Source organism: Mustela lutreola, chromosome 14 (assembly GCF_030435805.1).
Source record: "Mustela lutreola isolate mMusLut2 chromosome 14, mMusLut2.pri, whole genome shotgun sequence".
Lineage (NCBI taxonomy): Eukaryota > Metazoa > Chordata > Mammalia > Carnivora > Mustelidae > Mustela > Mustela lutreola.
Window position 1 is genome coordinate 4208300 of NC_081303.1, and position 17660 is coordinate 4225959.

The 17660-nt window shown below is 43.0% G+C and overlaps 1 protein-coding gene across 2 annotated transcripts in view; it reads left to right on the forward strand.

Annotated features, from left to right (window-relative positions):
* Positions 1-17660, forward strand: part of DNM3 (dynamin 3) — a 533795-nt gene that overhangs the window by 467305 nt on the left and 48830 nt on the right. The window lies entirely within an intron of this gene.

Genomic DNA, 17660 nt, shown 5'->3' on the forward strand with positions numbered 1-17660 from the left:
ACGCCCTTGCAGAACAGGCAAAAGAACAAGAAGGAGTCTCTAGCTTAGGGTTTCTCAGTGTGGGCCCTCTGACCTGCGTCAGACATTCCCAGGCTGCTTTTTACTTATTTTTATTAACATATAATGTATTATTTGCCCCAGGGCAAATAGTGAATCGTCAGGCTTACATACTTCACAGCACTCACCATAGCACATACCCTCCCCAATGTCCATAACCCCACCCCCCTCGCCCTAGCCCCCTCCACTCCAGCAAGCCTCAGTTTGTTTTATGAGATTAAAAGTCTCTTATGGTTTGTCTCCCTCCCGATCCCATCTTATTTCATTTTTTCCTTCCCTACCCCCAAGCCCCCTGTCCTGCCTCTCAACTTCCTCATATCAGGGAGATCATATGATGATTGTCTTTCTCTGATTGACTTATTTTGCTCAGCATAATCCCCTCTAGTTCCATCCACCTCGTTGCAAATGGCTTGATTTCATTTCTTTTGATGGCTGCGTAGTATTCCATTGTTTATATCTACCACATCTTCTTTCTCCATTCATCTGTTGATGGACATCTAAGTTCTTTCCATAGTTAGGCTATTGTGGACATTGCTGCTATAAACATTGGGGTGCACGTGCCCCTTCGGATTATTACATTTGTATCTTTAGGGTAAATACCCAGTAGTGCGATTGCTGGGTCGTAGGGCAGCTCTAGTTTCAACTTTTTGAGGAACCTCCTTACTGGTTTCCAGAGGGGCTGTACCAGCTGCTTTACCCAGGTTACTTTTTAAAAATGCAGATTCCCCATCCACTCCCAAGTCTTGTAAATTTAAACATCTGAGGATGTCTCCTTGGGAATCTTCATTTTAAGTGAGCTCCAAGGGTGATTTTGATAACCTCCAAAGTCTTAGAATTACTACTCCAGGTACTAACACTAGACATAAAGTAAGGTACAAAAACTATTAACATATCCCTTCCATTACCATTGGGGGAGAGTTTATACCTGTGACTTTTGATTGTCCTGTGAGGAAGATTGAGGTAACGCTAAGAATCGTGCCCCATGTCTGGGTTTATCAAAACCTCAGCTTTCCAATCCTACCACTACCACCTCCCACACCCCCCACGCTCCTCCCCACCGCACCTCAAGTCCCTGTCAGCTGTGATCAATAGCAAATCATTTTGCTGGTAGGGAACCGTTCTCTTCTCTCGTTGAAAACAACTGCTGGCGGTCCCCAGGCTGGAAGGAAGAGCTAGAGAGGCCCTAATACGGTTCTTCATGGCACAGGATGAAGCAGCGCCAAGCCACCGGGTGTGCCCCGAGGGCTTAAACCAACTCACTTTTTTCTGTATATTTGTTTGTTCAGGGAACTCATTACCATATCCCTTTGTACTTTTGTGCTAAGAAGCTCTGAAAACGTTTTTCAGACAAGCCAAAAGTGTACAACCAGCGCTTCATTTTGGTTTTAAATCCAGAGCGAAAGTAGATCTGAACCTAAGATGTATAAATGGTGGACAATTTAGTTGTACAGGTTTATAGTTTTAGGGTTTTTAAAAATCTGATTGCTTTTTGGAACTCTTCTGCTATATAATATGAACTTGTTAAAAGGTATTTTCACATTTTCCTTCTTTGGTGATTTGCATACTTTGTGCCCTGCCAAGTTTGACCATAGTGATGTTCACTGACATTTGTTTTTCTAAATAGAAAATAATATTTGATTGCTTTTAAAGGAGAGTTGAGGGTAACCTCTGGTTGTGAAATATTTTGGTATGTTAAGTTGTTCCCTTTCAATGTGTAAGAAACTGTTTCATTCCTTGGGACTATTTTAGAGTCTACTTTTAACAAAATGTTAACCCTGACACTTAATGTTGAAGCCTGACTTATAACGGTATTGAAAATTTGCGTTTGCTACCCTTGGGCGATCGGGACAGAGGGAAGATGCCATTTTTGAAAACTCTGACCCAAACTGTATTATCTGTTTCCATCTGTTTTTCCACCAGTCTGCTTCTAGAACGTTTGCATTGGCTCATATTGCCTTGAGAAACGTCATCCGTGTCGACCCCTCTTGCCCTTGCCCTATTTTCTGCATGAGTCATCTGCTCAGAAACCAGCGATCACCTGGCTCGGCAGGCCATCTGCTCAACCAGAATACTGTGGCTTGACCGTGCTCAGGGCTCAGAGCACCCAAACGAGCAACAAACACTTGGTGTTCAGCTTTAGGGAGTTCTTCTGCTTGCCTGGACCAGCCTCCCAGTGTCCAAGGCAGACCGCGAGCCAACCTGCTTTCACAGTCATTCCTGCTCGTCCCCCCTGCGGGAGCGCGATGCCATGTATTCCTCTCATCCCACATCACTTTGGTTCAACAAGCCTTTATTAGGCCCATGCTAGGTGCCGAAAACGCAAAAATTACTAAGTCATCCATGATTTCTGCTTTTGAAGAACTCACTGTCTCCCAGAAGCTTCTAACAGAAGGTGGTGATAGATATGTTCAGGGTTCAGTAGCCCCCAAGGAGCGCCCGGCTGCCCGCGGCCCAGGTGCATGGGTGCGGGAGGGTGACACCTGATTTGCTGAGCTCAGACGTGGTGGAACTTACACCTGAGCAGGCGGCAGCTAGGACAGATCAGAGTGGTGGCTTAGATTGAGCAGCCCAGCAGCAGGTGACAGTGAATTTAACGGGAGGCTGGAAACCCGTCAGGAGCTTCTCCCAGAGTCTAGGGAAAATGGCGGCCAGGGCCTGAACCAAGAAGAGTTTTAAGGAATAGATCATCATCTGATGATGTGAATGAAAAACATGTCCCTTCCCGGTCTCTTGGGTTAGGATCATTCTGGGAATTTAGTAGGTGATCAGCATGGAGGCTGACACATTCCCCTGCATTATAAATCATGGGTGTTGGTTTCTCCTTCACCAGGGGAATCACTGTTCTGTCCCCACTGCTGGCCCCAGCTTCTGTGCGCCCCTGTCCCCCAGACTGGTCTCCTGCCCCACTTCCCGGTGCTCCACAGCTATGACCATAAAGGTTTATGTTGACCATTGGGATGTACGTTTCCCCATCCCAGTCACGACAGACATTGAACACTAGTGGGCATTACCATGCGTATGACAAAAGTGACAGATGAGAATAAATTGTTGTAACCACTTGTCAGGTTTTGGGTTTTGGTTTTTTGGTAGGTTTCTTTTCCCACTTAATCAGTGCAGTGGACCATTTCTGTAGTTTAAAACACAACAACAGCAGAAGCAGGCATAGAGAAGTCGTGGTCTGCCGGTCATGTTCTGGGTCTTGTCGTCTCTCGGTAATCTGTAAAACTGTTTTATTTAGGATCTGAGCCTCTTCCTTTGTTCCTTACCGTTCACATTTCTTCTTTTTTTCTTACCTTTTTGGGGGATCCAGAGAGTGTGTTTGAAAATGGGAAATTCCTTAAGAAACCTGCAAAATATATTTTCTCCATTGAGTTTAAAAAAAAAAAAAAACCTCCATAGCAATAAACTTGGTTTAATGTGGTCAGTTTTATCACAGATCAGGCCTGCCCAAGGCAAGGGAGCTCAGCCAGTAATTTGGAAAGCCTTTGAAGCCACATGCACATGTATACATTAACCTCTAAAACTAACCATAATTTTAATTAACATAAAATAATCTAAAGACATGCTGATTAGGCACCGTGTGGCTTGAACAAAGCATTCTGGGCGGGGGGGGCTGGGGAATAGAGAACCCTGACCATTCCTATCCCCAGCAAACAAGGCTTTCTTTAATCATTTCGAAGCACATTTCATTTTGCTCAACTTTTTTTTTTCCACTATGTTCTTAGAGACCAAAAACAACAAAATTCCAAAAGCTTTTGCTAATTAAAATGAGAGGAACTGAAACTGTTATAGATTATGTCAGTTAAACCCCAAATTAGAAAAAAAAAAAAAAAAAAAGACTCCAGATCTCTTTTAAAGTATATGATTTACACCATATTCCAGTAAATCGATGCAGGCCGAGAACTTTTCATTCACTTCTCTTGTGTGTCATGTGGGGCACACTTAGAGCAGTTGCTTCTCCTCGGGACAAAGCAGGAAGAATTAACTCGAGCCAGTGTTGCCTTTTATGATATGTGGTTTTGAGTTTCAGAAGAGTGGAGTACAGTGTGAATCATGGAAGCAACCGGCTGAAAAAATCCTCAACTCTATAACAAAAAGCAGATTTTTTTCCACATTTCATCCAAGTTTTTATTTCACATGCAAGTCTGAGATACAAAATATTCTGTAAAACTGTAAGGAAGCCACAGTAGTTCTTGCTGTTTGGGGGTTTCCCAGAGAGAATCGTGTTCAGAATGTTCCCTTTTTTGCCAAATGGCTTATTATGCGGACTGAATGGCCCAGCAAAACAGACAAGCTCATCTCCATTTTATTATACATGTTATTTACTGGGGTTTCCCTGAAGAAAGCTGAAGAATTCCTTCCCCATGAGTCACTGACCAAGTGATTGTTTTTTTAAAATATAAACTTCCCTTCAGCTGGTCAGTTTGGAACACGGTCTTCTCATCTTCTGTAAATGATCATATCTGTAGCCAGATCAAGTGCCTTCAACGTAGGCAGTTTCTTTCCATTTAACACTTAAGTTTAAGAAATCAACAGCCCGATCAGGCCAGATTCAGAGGACACTCTCCTCCGAACGTGACTTACATAATTACATTTTCATTGCCTTGGCAAAATGCCTCTCCTTGTTTTAATTTGTGCTGGAAATAAGGGATGCGGAATCCACCCTTTCTCACAAGAAGCACTGGTGGTCACTGCGTCCAGGCCATGCTACTTTTACCTTTGTGGGTTAGTTAGAAAGTCATGTCCTCTATTCTCGTCTTCTAGAATAAAAATCTGCAACCATTGTCCTTGCCAGGAGTTGAACTTTCCTATGAAATACCAACACCTTAACGAATGTGTCAAGATGAATGTTAAGGTCAACGTTTCCCCCATGAAAATAGCTCTATAATTGCAATCATCCATTCTAAAAGGAACAATGTTATTTTAGAGAATATTTCTGAACCCCTTCCCACCCACTTTCCCAGTGGCTATAAGAAGCCTGCTGTTGCCAGCTGAGTGGTCTAGAGTCCCTGCTAATTACCTCCTTCCACAGCTTTTGATTTGGAGCCCAACTGACGGCGCCAGAGGCTGAACCACAGTCAGATCTACAGGCCCCTGATTTGCCAGATGGAATCTATGCAGTTTGTTTCCTTTCTCACAGTGTTTTTGTGACGGCCTCAGCTCAAACTGGAAATAGAATAGGAATTACTTCAAACTATTAATGGCTGTTGGTTTAAATTTTGAGAAAAATAGCCGTGGAATTCTAACTTCGTTGCCCATATGGGGTGTGTGTGTGTGTGTGTGTGTGTGTGTGTGTGTGTGTGTATAAATGTATGTGTAAGCTTACAAAAGGACACATGGAAACATATCACAAAATTGTTTTTCCAAAGATGCTGGCATTCTTTTAATTATATTCCAGTAACACACAAATACCAAAAGCCTTCAGAATACTTCACATTTGATATCCTTGGAAAGCTTTTATTCCATTGCCTATTGATGACTAATGTGTCTCATGTCCAAATCAGATGTGCCTAGAATATTTGCTGGAGTGGCATTCTTTAAAAATCTGAACACAGAGGTTTAGTTTCATTGCGTTTAAAAATGTTTGTTTCTCAAAAAGTATTTTCTCAGCTATGTCTTGCTTATTTGAGTTTCCTTCAGAAAGAGAAATTGATTTTGCTAGAGAAAATAATGTGAGTGGACAAAACCGTCTCAGACAACTGTGAGTTAAAGGCTTTCTCAGTTAAACTGCTTTTTTCTCTGTTAATTTGGTTCCAAAGGCATTTGGGATGGTCTGGTAGTAAGTCAGGCATTTCAAAATCTATAGGGCAAAGCAAATGGAAATTTATCTCAGTTTTCTTCATTGATGGGAAGTCAGAAAATTGTGCATAATTTTAAAGAGCAGGTAATCTAACCCCCCCTCCCCCCCGCACACACACGCGCATGCGCCCACACACAGCCTGTGAATCATTAGAATAAGTCTTCTTTGTCAAAGGCACCAAACTTCTAAGTATTGCTGTGCCCACCTAATTCACTTATTATTCCACATTTAGTTGGCACCTTCGTGTGTCTGGCCCTCGTGCTTACCGCGCGGCGCGCTGTTCTTCTTCTCAGAGAGCTCCCAGGCCAGCAGGGGAGAGGAGACTGATGAGAGAATCATCTAGCTCACCGGGTGTGATCACTGCTGTAAGGGGTACATGACGAAGGGAAGATGAGGGCTGCCTAGTTATTTTTCCTGACAAGCAGGAATGCGGATCAGAAAATGCTTTAGGGAGGAAGTGACTTCCGAGGTGGATTTTGAAGGCTGTCAGTAAGAATCTGAGAGAAGGCTGGGGAAAGAGGAGTGGATCCCAGACAGGGGAGCTGTGTGTGTGGAAATTCCAGGACATGAGAGTGTATTGAAGTGCCTGATGCTGGACGACTCCGGCCACAACAGTCTGTGTGAAGACGTGCAGGGGAGGCTGAGGGAGAGCGGGTGTGGATGGATGACGGAGCTTCTGGGCTCCGTGTGCCATGGAAAATGAGTAATTAGCAGTATAAATGGAATAGGTTGTCTACAGTATATTATTTTATGAAATTAAAACTAACCGATAGGAACAGCTTTTTGAAGCTACAGGTAGATGCAGTAAAATAACAGGAGGAAAGTAAGGTAACGGTGATTGTTCTCACGATTGTTTCATCCACTCCTGTTACCTCCGGTGGCGCAGGCAGGGCTATGACGAGTTGGTTGGTGGAAGGTACTGTATGAGTAGATACACATGGGACCTATCAAAAAAGTCCCAGCTTTCAGTTTTGGTAATGACTTCACTGGTGTTTATTGCATTATAAAAAATAACTAATTGAAATAAATAAGTAAATAAAATTGGTCTGCCCATTGACCAGTGATGAAAGTGTGCCATGAACCAAGGATTATGGTCACACTGAGGGGAGACGGGCAATCTGAGAATTTCCTGAAATTGTTGAAGTCCACCAGTTCTTAGACTCAGGAAACATAACAAGTCCCAAATAGGATTAAATAATAAATAAATACTTACCTAGGTACATCCTAGTAAAACCATGGGACACTGAGGAGAACAAGGTCTTTCAAGAAACCAGGAGAGATCACTTACAAAGGAAGTGAAATCGGCCTGAGTATTGATCAGTTACCCTGGAAGCATCATTGCCTGAATACCTGGTAGAGCCAGGACTCAGGTTCGTATCTTCTGATTTCTATTCCCATATTTGTTCCAATATTCTACCAAAACTTATCATGCATCCTTGTATAGAATATTTTGTTCACAGTCCTTAATGCAAACCAGAAAAATAGCAGAATCAAGGAACTCAAAAGTTTGAAAAGCTGGACAAAAAAATTGAGTAATAATCTGTTTCACTTACAAAAATTTCAGTAAGACTTATCTAGGTAGAGAAGATAAGGGGGAAATATTATTTGTTTACTGTCTCAGTATGTGCCAGACGTTGTGCTAGTGTTTTAAATGTCCTTCAGCTCTCACTACAGATATTTATGGGTTGTAGTTCGAGTTTCCATTTTGTGGTCTGAGAGATCATGGCTTGGAGAGAGGAACTAACTTACCCAATTTCAGAGCTGGTAAATGGTAAATTCAAACTCTAGAGAGGGACCAGCCAACCCTGCCCAGTGTTCCCAGTAGCATTTTTAGTAAATGAATAATGTAATTTATATTACTGTTTGGTGTCAGCAGATGGAACCCTTTCTGGATAGCCTTCCGGTACCGCCACTCCCAGTGTCGGGGTCCTGACCCTCGGACTTGCCGAGGCATCTCATTTCTTCTTTCGCGCTTCTCTAGACCTCTTTCCCGCTCAGATACTTGACCGGCCAGTTAGCCATTTCAAGGAGACTGGCTGTTTTCTGGGGGTGCAGTGGTTTTGGATGCTGACTCATGCACCGTCTGGACAAAGTACTGAACACTTTGAGCCTCAGTGTCCCGAGATGCACATGGAGAACGAACACACGCCCCTCACGGGTCAGTGTGATGACTAAAAGAGAAAATCAAATCAGTAAGCCCCGAGTTCTGTCCCTGGCACTAGAAATTCTCAGTAAGTGATGGCCGCTGCTCACGTGCGATCTGTTGCTGGCACAGAGAGAGCTTATAAGAGCTCAACACTTCGTATTTTCCCTTCCTAGTTTGCCTGAGAATAAGTGACTCACCTTTACTTAGTCTGCTGGTTGTGTTCTGGTACAACCTTGGACCGAGTTGTCATTAACTTTAGATCATTTTAATTAAAAAAATCCTAAAATATTCTGTTTTGAATTTCACATGAAGGTAATATAAATGGATATAGGAATACATTACCAAATACCCATTTTCTAAATTGAGATTAAAAAAAAAAAACAAAAACCTCGCCTTCATCTCCTGAGTCTTTCACTAGAATGGAATACATGAAGACAATGTTCACTAAACTTCTGAAGAATTCAGTGTTCTATGGGCATTTTGGCCAAAGAGTGTTTTCACATTTAGGGTTTATTATACTGAATCAAGTGGCTATGCTCAGTCATTTCAATGATACAGTGACGCGTGGAGGGGATGACCATGGCGTCAGCAGGAGGAAACACAAAAGCACTAGATCTTCGTCTTGAGGCCAGAAGAGGGAGGAGGAGAGGCAGAAAAAAAATTCTGCTAAATCAGCAAACATGTACATTGGGTGATGCATGTACAGGATCCGACCAAGTGCTAGGTTGGTGTAGATTTCAGGGGGGATAAAAGGCCTGTTGTCTGTTCACATCATGCAAATGATAAACCTAACAGGCAGAAATTTTCCTATTTTCCACTCCAACTAATCTACAAATTTTTCAAACAAAGAAGATAAAAGCTGTTACAGAACATCTTTCTTCTCTGTGTTTAGTGGCCATTGACTTGGCATTTCTATTCTTCTTTAGGGCTTTCTGGTAATAACATTGTGAGGTGGCCACATCTTTCATACCCTTCCATTTTATCTCTTTAGTGCGTGTGTGTTTCTTGTAGGTGGACTAGGTCTCTGGCTATTGAGCTCATATGCTCGTGAATCTAGATCTCTGGGTTTTTTCACTTTGCAAAACGACACTTTCCATGCCACTTAGTCATTCATGCGACACTCACACTTTCAGAAGATTGCTAACCATCGTGGGCTGCTAGAAAGGAAGAAAGGACGTGCTTAGCTTTAGAGAAAAATAATGTAAAAACAGTCCTGCAAGGAGCACAGCGGTGCAGTAAAGTATCTAGATCATCTGTTAGACTGTCAGAGACAGGAGGCTGCTGGATAGACCCACAGGGAAGAAGCAAATTGCAGTTCTTACTGCTGTCAGACTGACTTTGTAAAAAGGATTTGGCTCTCTTACACAAGACACAATTCTTAGGATCTTTCTGTATCAGTGGGGAACTCATCTATCTGCCTATGCATGGAACTTGCCAGCCATGAACAGCATAGCGTAACACTGCTGAACAGTTCAAGGTACAAGGATAAGAAATGTCGTGCTTCCGTTCCCAACTGAAACAATGTCGGCAAATGCAGGCCGGCTAAACAGAATTATCCAAAATGGAGCCTGTCTGAAATTCCAGGTCTCCCAGAGATGAAGGTACTGTTCCCTTCTTCTTTCTGAAGGCTGAAATTCATTTGCATCCACTGATAGCCTTTAAAATATTACCCTCCTGGGAAACCCTGAACCCTCTTAGCCCTTAGATACTTCGAGACATTCAGTTGTTTCTGATCAGACCTATGCAGTTTGTAGTTTGAGTCCTCTGACTCCTATTTCAGTAGACCAGCAAAGAAAAGTCACTGCCCCAAATGTAGCAAATATTTATCATCTAGATTCTCTTGGTTCCAGGGACCTCCTGCAGCATTTTAAAAAAATTTTCTCTGTGCTTGAAAGGTCATAATTTCAGGGCTCTCTCTGGCAGAATACATGCCACAGGTCATAATTCGAGAACTCTGGCTTTTATCGGAGTCCTTAGAATGGTAAATAGAGAATTTCTTGTGCCAGAGAAAATGCAAAATAGGAACCAGCCAGTTCCAAAGTTTAGCAACAGAGTAATTGATGGCTTTCTCCAAATATCTGTTAAAATTTTAATATAATAAATCATAAGATTTTTTTTAAGTTAAATTATTTAGCGACAAGAATTTAGCACTTTCAAAGCAGCCACATGGGCCGTTGCCCAGAACTCCCTTAAAGATTGCTTTGCTGAGGCTGTTGGACATCTGTCAGCGTTTTCCGCATAAACCATCGGCTCAAAAAAAAAATTCTTCAGGCTGCAACTTGATATGTCAGGTCTGAGCTCAGGCGTTTTTATGTGTTTCAGGAAATAACTTCAGCTGTTTTTAAGTTAGAGCTATAGGGGGAAAATCGAATACCAAGACACACATTTAGTTTATACATAGGTTAAAAGAAAATGGACTTCCACCCAACTAAAACGAAGGGAAAACATCTAAACACTTCCACGGTAGTGAAGTTTTCTTCACACCGTGTTGCCGAAACAGGATGTCTTTATTGGAGCTATGGTGACCACATTCTTCGTAGGATAGGGTAGGGAGCTCCGCCCCGCTTTAATTCCAGAGGTCAGAATGTGCCCACCTCTTGGCAGCTGAGGATGAACAGCTTAAGGGACAAATTCCAACCCTTCAGCTTTCCAGATCCTTGTACAGCCGGAGACTAACACAATAAACAGCATTTGCCAAAAGGCATCATGATCCTCTGGTGGGTTGTGGTCTCGCACAGCTTCGACATACATTATCTTGACGTCTAAAATTACTTCTCAGAGTACAGCTGTGTGTGTGTTACTGGACCTCATTCCACTGGCTGATCCCGTGTAGTCCAGTTACAACAAGAATGCACTTTTGAACCGAAAACTGTCACTACAAATCTCACTGAGCGCGCAAGGATTCATGAGGAGGCCCGGTTTATTGGTTTGTGAGGATTTGCCAGTGAAGGTAGGGAGACTGTGCCTTAGAATTGTTATTGTATTCAAGATGGAAAAATCATTTTAATGAGTGAACCACTGATTTTTTTTTTCTTGATGTTAATTGAAAATAGAAAGGCAGGGAATGAGCAAGGCCTTCACAACACCAGTCCACTGCGCCAGGTGTCTCTGTTGTAGGCCTTCTTTGAACTAAAGATTCCCTAAATCACTGCGGCACTTCTGAGGGTTACCTCAGGGGGGAACCCTCAAAAATGTACAAGCAGTTAAAACTATACTAAAATTGAGCCGCTGTTTTACTTACAGATCTCTGTGTGGCTCCCTGACCTAATCACAGTGTCTTTTGTTGCAATAGGATTTTCTTCCCTATAGAGATGGGAAAATGCCCCAGTTTTTCTGATTGATCTGTACTTATCACACTGAATTTAGGTCTTTGAACACTGAATTTCAGTCCTACCTCTTCAACTCATATTGTATGGCCTTGGAAAAAGCACACATCTTTTTGACTGGTAGTTTCTGAAAAAGGAAAGAAGTCTATGTCAGAAGCTCCAAGGGAGTTATGGGAGTAAAACATTTTGAAAACTGTATACCTCTACCTTTATACCAAGTATATATTCATCTGAATAGTACACAGGATTGTTCCTAGCATCAAAGGAAACTAGAAATCTAAAGTACCTGGAACCCAAGTAAAATCCCCACCACCACCAAAAAAAATGGTGGTTTGAGTATAATTTGCTTTTAGTATCAACCTCTATTCCACTTATTCATGGTTTACAAAATGCCTTGCAAGGATGGGTAGCTCTTCTGGGTAGCTAGTAACAGTATCAGTACACAGTCCTTATACACCATGTGTTGATGTGTATGTGCATGTCTGTGGTTTATAAAACATTTTGCTGTAGAATATTCTGAAGTAAAAGAAAAGACTAGGCACTGATCAGAGTTCACAAATCTTTATTATTTTAAACTCGTAAGAAATACAGAAAACACTGTGGTGCCACCATAGAGAGGAAACAGGAGAGTAGGGAGTTAAGACTATGGTGAAGCCACAGCTGTCCATGGGGCATTTGCCATCACTGTACTGAAGAGCTCTGGTTTTCCATGGTCATGTGGGGGATAGGAGAAAAGGTGTCAGCCAGAACATGTTGGAAAATTGAAACCAAACCCTCTGCCAGTAAGAAGGACCCTCAAAGATACACACCTTTGAGATGAATCTATCTGCCAGTAATGAAAGAAAGCTATTTATCTCAGCCCAAGCTCTGGGTAGAAGGAAAGAAAAGTCTTCTTTGAGAATCAATCCATTGTTAGAGAATCTGTATGATTTGGGGTTCAAGTTTATACCCCTTAACATGGTCGAGCAGAATGAAAACTGGGACGTTAAGTTAAAGTGGTCCAGGTGGGAAGCAGTTTTGGGTGCCTGTAGAGACATAAATATTCTTTGAAGGTACACACCCCCACATCAGACCTAATAGGATTCATAGAAATAAAAACCAGCTGGACATAAATACACAATCCAATATTTATTTTTTATTTTTATTTTTTAAAGATTTTATTTATTTATTTGACAGATCACAAGTAGGCAGAGAGGCAGGCAGAGAGAGAGAGGAGGAAGCAGGCTCCCCGCTGAGCAGAGAGTCCGATGCGGGGCTCTATCCCAGGATCCCAGGATCATGACTTGAGCCGAAGGCAGAGGTTTTAAACCACCGAGCCACCCAGGTGCCCCCACAATCCAGTACTGAAAAGTACTCAAAAAATAAATAAATAAAAGAGAGAGAGAGAGAAACCATCATGAGGGCGTCAAGAGATTAACAGTAGAAAAGAATCTGGACTATGTTTATTTTTTTTAAGATTTCATTTATTTATCTGAGAGAGAGGATGACAGCACAAGTGGGGGGGCGGGGAGTGTAGTGGGAGACGGAGAAGCAGACGATGCGGGGCTCCATGCCAGGACCCTGGGACCATGACCTGAGCCAGAGGCAGACGCTTAACCGACTGAGCCACCCAGGTGCCCTGGACTATGTTTAAAATGCTTAAAGAAATAAGAGCAACTCATAAACTTGAGAAAGGAACAGCTTTTTAAAAACACAATGCATATGTTTTAAAGAACCAAATAGAGCTTTTAGAAATGAAAATGAGTAGGGGAACCTGCGTGGCTCAGTCTAAGCCTCTGCCTTCTGCTCCGGTCAGGATCTCAGGGTCCCGGGATCGAGCCCCACATCGGGCTCCCTGTTAGTTGGGAAGCCTGCTTCCCCCTCTCCCACTCTCCCTGCTTGTGTTCCCTCTCTCGCTGTGTCTCTCTCGGTCAGATAAATAAATAAAATCTTAAAAAATAATAAAACTTTATGCATAAACTAAATACCTGAAGAGACTAAGTGAAATGGGTCATATACTGATTGCATGCTGATAAACACTTAGTAACGATCTCTCCAGGGGAGTAGAAGAGAGCCCCTGTCCGTGTCCTGTTTGCTAGCTTCCGTGCTGCACCTACTCCTATCACGGCCACTTTTAAACTACCAGTGTGATGACAGTGAGTGCAGAACTGGGAAGAGATGCTCTCGGCTGGTTCCTGGATGCTGGTTCACCCCAGTTCCTACAAGGACTGACTGCATAACTGTATCAGTTGCCCAGAATGCAGCATAGAGAGAGAGACAGGAAATGTATGAGACATGAAAGAGAGCATGAGGAAGTCTAACCTATGTTTAATCATCATTCTAGAAACGATTCAGAGAATGGCTAAAATATTCCCCAAATTGATGTAAGTCATGAATCCTAAGATCTAGGAAAACCACAGATAACATGCAGATACACATTGTAACGAAATTTCAAAACACCAAAGACAAGCAGACAATCTCAAAAGCATCCAGAGAAAAAAGAGAGATCAACTTCCAAGAAAAAAGAATTAAGGCTTCTTAAGAGCAGCAATGGAAACCAGAAATGGACCAGTTTCCAGAGTACAGAGAGAGGAGCTGTTAACCTAGAACTGCATAACTTAATTAAAGCATTATTTTATAGTGAGGGCATAATAAAGACATTTCAGACAACCAAACAGTATTTATCACCAATGGATGCACACAGAAAGAACTACTTAAAGAGGAATTTTAGGAAGAAGGAAAATGATCCATGAGGATTACGGACAAAAAAAAAGGATAAACATTTAAGTAAATCTAACCCAACACGAAAACAACCACAATAAGCATGTCTAGTAATTAAAAGCCATGTGACAGTTTTATTTCCCCACAAAAACTTAACAGTTTATTTTGCATTTAATTGTATTACCACTTAGAAGCTCTAATCACCTTTTGTTCACTTGTGACTTAGAAAACAGATAAAAAATGTTAAAGTATTTTGGCAAAAGTTTCCCTTGTTTTAGTCTAAATTACACTGTGTTAAGCATAACACAAATTGGGGTGGGTTTTTAGTTTGTAATGAAAGATCCATAAATATCTCTAAGAAGAAAACACACTCCTCTGCGTATGTCCTTTCGTCTCACTGCCCCACTCCATCACTGAGCATCTGAAACGAGGTGCGAGCCTTTTCCACCCATTAAGCTAGACTGTGACACGAGCTCGGTCCTACCATTGAACTCAGTTCTACACTGTTTACCAGCAGATGGTCAGACCCCACAGATAAGGGGTTCCGTTCTATAGGAGTGCCCCTCTCCCCTACCTAGCTGTGGGTGCCAGTCAGAAGTTCAGGCTGTCAGCTATGCCTCCAACCAGCCTGGCAGACAGAAGTCCCTACAGCCCGTCTTCTGGTTTGGTAATTTGCTAGAGTGGTTCACATAACTCAGAGAACAGTTTATTTTCTAGACCCCTGGTTTACTATAAAAGGATTTACCTCTGGAACAGCCTGATGGAAGACATGCATAGGGCAAGGTATGTGGGAAAGGGCACAGGGTTGCCGTGCCCTCTCTGGGTATACAACTTTCCCAGTACCCCCCTGTCTTCACCAAGCTGAACGTCCTCCGAATTCTACCCTTGTGTGTTTATGGAGGTTTCATTATAGAAACGTGATTGATTAAATCATTGCCCATTGTCTACTGGCAACTGAACTCCATCTCCAGCCCCTCTCTCTTCCCCAGAGGATGGGGCTGAAAGTTCCAACCCTCTCCTCAGTCATGTGGTTGGTTCCACTGGCAACCAGCCCCCATCCTTAGGTGCTTTCCAAAGGCTCCCCATTATATAAACTCAAGTGTGATTGGAAGGGGCTATTGTCATAACAAAAGACACTTTTTTGTCTAACCCTTATGACTTAGAAAATCTGAAGGTTTTCAGGAGCTCTGTGAAGAACAGGACCATAGCGAAATGTATATTCTTTAGTATAAATCCTGATGATACTTCAGATTTCAAAAAAATTCATATCTTACTGATCTTGAGAGTTCATTTTTGTGAGTTCCATGTCATTTGCCAGGGATTTCCAAACTAGGGTGAACTGAGAAAGACATCTTGCCGTTTATGATTGTGAAAAAGTTGACCCCCAAAACAATGGAAGTTCAGAGCCTGTGTTTCTCCCTATGCACATGCTGGTGACTTTTGACCACTAGGAGAGTTATGTACTCACTCAAACTAACAAGAAGAGATGCAGTTATTATATGCTGTGTTCCGATTAAAGGAACTAGGCCTCCTTGGAGAAATTAGGACTGGAGTGGAGAAAGTACAAAATGAGTACAGAACACCCTATGGTTCTAGAAAGTTTACTTTCTCAAAAAAGTGTACTCAAAAAAGTGATGGGGACATGTTTAAGAATATGGGAGATGGACTTGAGGGAGACTCCCAGGGATTAAATCTGAGACCAATTCAGCAACAAAATTATGATAGTAATGGATTATAAGCCATAGAATAACGAAGCTATAATTCCATAAATAATTGAATAAGTAAATGAAGAAGAGAAAGGTCTTCCTTAGAGTATAAGTCCAAGTGATGAGAGAAAACCATCCTTTGCAGAACACCATAGGAGTGAGTGTTTCTCTCAAGACTCATTAAGGGATGTTAAAATTAGTAGCTGAAAGTATGATGAGAAACATCATATTTACATAACCTCAAAAGAGCATCCAAAAAATACTTCTTAATCCCAAAAGGAAAAAGAAATAGAAACTTTACAGTGGGGAAACCTGCTGGTCACCATCTTAACCAAGTGATCAAGTTAACATCACTAGCTCTAGGACAGACTGATCTCCTATGTGTCTTGTTATAATGCACCGAAGACACCTCATTTATGTGGCTTTAAAAAAAAAATGCATAACCCAGGGTTGCCTGCGTCGGTTGAGTGTCCAGCTCTTGGTTTCGGCTCAGGTCATGATCTCAGATCATGAGACTGAGCCCCATTTTGGGCTCTGATCTCAGTATGGAGTCTGCTTGGGAGGGCCCACGCGCCCTCCAACCCCTGCTCACGCTTCTCTCTAACTAAATCGATGAAGTCTTTTTAAAAGCGCATAACCTAAATTCAGTTAGCAAACGTCAGATAAACTCAAATTGAGAGACACTGTAAAGTAACCGGCCAGGAGTCTTCAAAATTTCCTGACTGACCATGATTGTGTGGTTTTAGAAGACGTTAACAGTTGAGGAATCTGGGTCAAGAGCGCACAGGAATTCTTTGTATGAATTTTGCAAACTTTTTATAAAACTGAAACTATGTCAAGATGAAATTGTTTAAAAAAAAAAAATCAAAGACAGGGTGATGAGCGTTTTCCTGGGCCTCTCCATCCTCTGTCATCCTCAGAAAGGCCTCCCCTAGCCAGAGGCAGCAGTGGATGGTTTGAGAAGAAGAGGGCCAAGTGCGAGGCTCAGAAGGAAGGAAACAGTTTGGGTCTGAAGCACGAGGTCCCTACCGCGTTGAAATGAGTGTAGCAGAGGCTGTTAACGTGCTGTCTCATTCCCCCAACCCCGTCCCCCACTCTGCAGACTGCTTTTAATCCTATTGGGAGGATATACAGGGAGAAAGAAAGAAAAATAATGAATGGCTGTATTCTTTGGCACACGAAGAACAGTTTCCCTTTCGGGGTTTCAAGAATAAAAAATGAGAGGCTTTAAATCTTGCTAACTTGTGCAAGAATGTGTGTGTGTGTGTGTGTGTGTGTGTGTGTGTGTGTGTGTCGGTAGGAAAAGGTAAACCACCGCTGGAAAGATTAATGCTGATTTTCAAAATCCACTAAAGCAGAGGAAAACATTATTCCAGAATAAGGTGCCTTAGAGACCAGCGAGGAAAAGGCCAGCGCGGGCTCTGGTCTAGCGTGGGGCGGACTAGGAAATACCCTGTTCCTAGCCTGCCCTGAAGAGACGAGCCGTCGGGGCCACGGCGTGTTTATCCCGCGTCTGGCTCGGGCCAGAGCCTTCTGTGTTTTCACTTGAGCCCGATCTCCGCGCCGCTCCCGCCCCACAAGGAGAAACAGCCACGGGGGCAGCCGCGGAGCCCCACTGAGTGCTGGCGGGGAGCCCGGGCCGTCCGTCCGGCCTGGCTTTTTCAAAGGACTCTCTGGGTCTGGAGCCTGGCGTCCCGGCCGGGAGCTGCAGAGCCTGTTCTTAAAACCTGGGGGTCACTGGGAAGGCCTTCGGCTTAGGAAGGCACAAACACACAAACACACAAACAGGTGGGCAGAAGGTCCCGCTGACTCTGCCGCTGCCCCGGGCGGGCCGGGCCAGGAGGCGGGCGAAGCCGCAGACGGGTCGGGGGTGCGCCGCGAGCCCTGCTGCGGGGTGCGTGTCCCCGACACCGGCTCCTTCCGCT